General features: G+C 37.0%; 1 pseudogene; it reads left to right on the top strand.

The window, feature by feature from the left end:
* The first annotated feature begins 2,670 nt into the window (after nt 1-2,670).
* Nucleotides 2,671-2,771, top strand: LOC127490410 (U6 spliceosomal RNA; annotated as a pseudogene).
* The last annotated feature ends 1,924 nt before the right edge of the window (nt 2,772-4,695 follow it).

Genomic DNA, 4,695 nt, shown 5'->3' with positions numbered 1-4,695 from the left:
CAAGTCAGCTTGAACATGTCCCCAGTTGCAAATCTCTTACCTTTCTTATTCCCACTCTTATATTTAACAGTGATCACTTTTCAGTTAAGTTTCAACATCTAAGAATAATTGTGTATTGATTACAGTATTCAACCAAAAGTAATAAGTAGAACAAACAAATATACTAAGTGGGATAACGTATTTAGTTGTTCATCAACAGTCAGGGCAAGGGCTGATCAAGTCACCGTTTCTCTTATTGTTCATTTCACTTTAACAGGTTTCCTTTTTGGTGCTCAGTTAGTTGTCACCAATCAGGGAGAACATATGATATTTGTCCCTTTGGTACTGGCTTATTTCACTCAGCATAATGTTTTCCAAATTCCTAACAGGGATCACTTTTCAGTTAAAATTTAAACACCTAAGAATAACTGTGTGTTAATTACAGAATTAAACCAAACAAAAAAAATACTAAAATGGATAAAGTATTACATTGTACATCAACCGTCAGGACAAGAGCTGATCAAGTCACTGTTTCTCATAGTGTCCATTTCACTTCAACAAGTTTCCCCTTTTGTGCTCAGTTAGTAGTCGCCGATCAGGGAGAACATATGATATTTGTCCCTTTGGGACTGGCTTAATTCGCTCAGCATGATGTTTTCCAAATTCCTCCATCTTATTGCAAATGACTGGGTTTCATTGTTTTTGACTGCTGTATAGTATTCTATAGAGTACATGTTCCATAATTTCTTTATCCAGTCTACTACTGATGGACATTTGGGTTGGTTCCAGGTCTTAGCTATTGTGAATTGAGGTGCAATAAACATGAATGTGCATACAGCATGTTTGTTTGCCAATTTAATTTCCTTTGGGTAAATTCCAAGGAGTCGGATGGCTGGGTTGAATGGTAGGGTTATATTCAGGTTTCTGAGGAATCTGCAAACTGACTTCCATAATGGCTTGACCTGTTTGCATTCCCACCAACAGTGGGTTAGTGTCCCTTTCTCCCCACATCCTCGCCAGCATCTGTTGTTGGTAGATTTCTGAATGTGAGCCATTCTAACTGGGGTGAGGTGAAACCTCATTGTGGTTTTGATTTGCATTTCCCTGATGGCTAGTATCTTGAACATTTTTTCATGTGTCTGTTGGCCATTTGGATTTCTTCTTTTGAAAAATGTCTATTGAGGTCCTTGGCCCATCTCTTAATTGGGTTGTTTGTTTTGATGTTGTGGAGTTTCTTGATCTCTTTGTAGATTCTGGTTATCAACCCTTTATCTGTTGCATAGTTTGCAAATATTTTTTCCCATTCTGTCAGTTGCCTCTTCACTCTCCTGACTGTTTCTTTTGCAGTACAGAAACTTCTCAATTTGATGCAATCCCAATAGTTAATTTTGGCTTTGACTGCCTGTGCTTCTGGAGTATTTTCCAAGAAGTCTTTGCCAGTACCTATATCTTGTAGGGTTTTTCCAATGCTTTCTAATAATTTGATGGTGTTGGGTCATAGATTTAAGGCTTTAATCCATGTTGAGTGAATTTTTGTGTAAGGTGTAAGGTAGGGGTCTTGCTTCATGATTCTTCACGTGGAAATCCAATTTTCCCAACACCATTTATTGAATAGACTGTCCTTACTCCAGGGATTGGTTTTGGATCCTTGATCAAATATAAGTTGGCTGTCGATGTTTGGATTGATTTCTGGTGTTTCAATTCTGTTCCATTGGTCTATCCATCTGTTTCTGTACCAGTACCATGCTGTTTTGCTAACAACTGCCCTTCAGTGTGTCTTGAAATCTGGTATTGTGATGCCTCCGGCTTTGTTTTTGTTGTACAAGATTGCTTTAGCTATTCGAGGTCTCCTTTGTCTCCATATGAATTTCAGCATCATTTTTTCCAGATCTGAGAAGAAGGTCTTCGGTATCTTGATTGGTATTGCATTGAATGCATAAATTGCTTTTGGGAAAATGGACATTTTGATGATATTGATTCTTCCAATCCATAAGCATGGAAGATTTTTCCATTTTTTGCTATCCTCTTCTATTTCTTTCTTTAAGGTTTTGTAATTTTCATTATATAGATCTTTAACATCCTTGGTTAAGTTTATTCCAAGGTATTTGATTGTTTTTGTAGCTACTGTGAATGGGATTGATCTTAGCAGTTCTTCCTCAGCCGTGGCATTGCCTGTGTATACAAAGGCTGTTGATTTTTGTGCATTGATTTTATATCCTGCTACTTTTCCAAACTCTTCTATGAGTTCCAATAGTCTCTTGCTAGAGTTCTTTGGGTCCCCTAAGTAAAGGATCATATCATCTGCAAAGAGGGATAGTTTGACTTCTTCCTTCCCAATGTGTATCCCTTTAATTTCTTTTTCTTGCTGATGGTTCTGGCTAAAACTTCCAGAACTGTATTGAATAGCAGTGGTGAGAGTGGGCATCCCTGTCTGGTACCAGATCTCAGTGGAAATGCTTCCAACTTTTCCCCATTCAATAGGATGTTGGCTGTTGGTTTTTCATAAATTGCTTTGATTTTATTGAGGAATGTTCCTTCCATACCCAGTTTGCTTAGAGTTTTCATCATGAAAGAGTGTTAAATTTTATCAAATGCTTTCTGTGCAACTATTGAGATAATCACATGGTTATTCTTCTGCAGTTTGTTAATGTGGTGTATCACATTGATTGATTTTCGAACATTGAACCATCCCTGCTCGCTTCGGCAGCACATATACTAAAACTGGAACAATACAGAGAAGATTAGCATGGCCCCTGCGCAAGGATGACATGCAAATTCGTGTGTAGTGTTTTCATCCAACCCTTTCTTTGGAACGATTTGATGGTCTACACTACCATCTCACCCGCCTCATTCCTAAGCATTTTACAGTTCCATTTCCCGAGTTCTTCAGCAAATTTTCAATATATTTCTAGCTTCTTGGATCAACCAAATATAGCTTCTCTTGTTTAGTTCCAAAATCCTGATGCTGATGTTTCTTTTCAACTAATCATCTGATTGTGTAATATTATTCTATGAAATCTATGATCTGTGAAAAATTTTCTAAATATCAAAATGACATGGCCCTGGACAAATTGTAATAGTCTCCCTTAAAGCCAATCATAAGATTGTTATTCATGGCTTTATTCAACTGTTTCTAATTTCATCTTGTATCATGGAAAATTAGGATTTGAATTGTTTTAAGCCACAACATATGTGTACTATAGAAATCAGAGCTCAAGTTAGAAATATTGTATTCTTGTTGTAAAGTCAGTTTGATGGAAGTAGAAGTACGTTAACAATCCTAATGTGCATGCCCATGTCTGGATGGGCTACAGAGAGACAAACCAGGCCTAATAACAGCTCAGGGTTTCTAAAAATTGATTTTATTTATTTAAAAGTTGGAGAGATAGAAAAGAGGTTGAGAAAGACAGAGAAATGATCTCCTACCCACTGGTTCACACCTCAAAATGGCCAGGCTGAAGCCTAGAGCTGGAAACTCACTCTGGGCCTCCCATGTGGGTTGTAGAGACCCAATGACTGGAACAGTCATCTGTAGCTCCCTAGGGAATACATCAGCGGAAAACTGGACTTGGCATCAGAGTGGATCCTCAAGCCCCTGCACTCCAGCATAGGATGCAGGGATTCTAAGTGATGTCAACTGCTAGGCCAAAGGTCCTCCCACTGCTGAAATTTAAACAAGGATCAGGTTACATGTGTATAGTCTGACAATCTATTAACAAGCTTAGATCAGAGCTAGTGAGACAAATAATATTTAGTAGGGCAAATATCAGAAAGGATTTTTGTAAATCCATGCCATTTTGTCACTTACTGAAAGTCGGTAGTTAACATTTTCATTTGAGAGATGATTCATATCTTCAATGTCAACTTTAAAATAGTGCTACTCTGCTTTAATATGCCAGGCTCTTTGGGAAGTTCTGACTGTAATGAATGAGAGCTGCATTCTACCAGCAGTGATCCTAAGGCAGACCTAATTTGAGTAGTCATTACATTAACCTAAATCCTAATTCAAAGAGCATTTCCTAATTCTAGTATGCTGAAATGAGACCGCCAGATGTAGGTTTATCTTATTTGGACTCTCTGATGTTCTGGAACTTTATCATGTTTTTATTCAATTATAGGCTAAAAAGAGTAATTAAAAAATAAAAAAAACTTCCTTTAGTTTTTAGAACATGGAAAACAAATAACCAGGTAAGTTTAAACAATTTAAAGAGATGGAAATTGTAGTACTGGTGCAGCAACAAAAACAACAAACATATTCATCCATTTGTATTTTAAATTAGTCTAACACAGATTTGAAATCAGGCTGAACTATCTCAGTTACTTTCTGGCTGTTAAGACTTACAGAAAAATAACTGACTCTCTCTGGATTTCAGGGTCTTTTAGCTGCTAATGAATATTATTTATGACAGCTCGTAGTGGAGTTAAAGATAGTAGATGAAATAATGAAAGAATCAAAGCTCAAACAGAAGCCACAGATAGGCAGATAATATCTAGGGAGGAAGGTTATATTCCTTTCCTTTCTCTTTTGCCTTCACTTCTTTCCTCCTTTCAATCCCCATTCTCTTTTTTCAAGAGATCTTCCTAGTTCAGGTCAACACTTATTAGGATTACTTTTTGAGGAATTCCATGAGAATTAAAATACTTAATCCTTTCTTTGAAATAACAAGAGCTTTGCTGGTAAAATGCATAGTTGTATGCAAGCAAGCCCCTGCAAAT

Source organism: Oryctolagus cuniculus, chromosome 2 (assembly GCF_051225735.1).
Source record: "Oryctolagus cuniculus isolate XC-2025 breed Fujian yellow rabbit chromosome 2, ASM5122573v1, whole genome shotgun sequence".
NCBI classification, from domain to species: Eukaryota; Metazoa; Chordata; class Mammalia; order Lagomorpha; family Leporidae; genus Oryctolagus; species Oryctolagus cuniculus.
The sequence above is the reverse complement of the archived record's forward strand: the minus strand, read 5'-3'. Positions and strand labels throughout refer to the sequence as shown.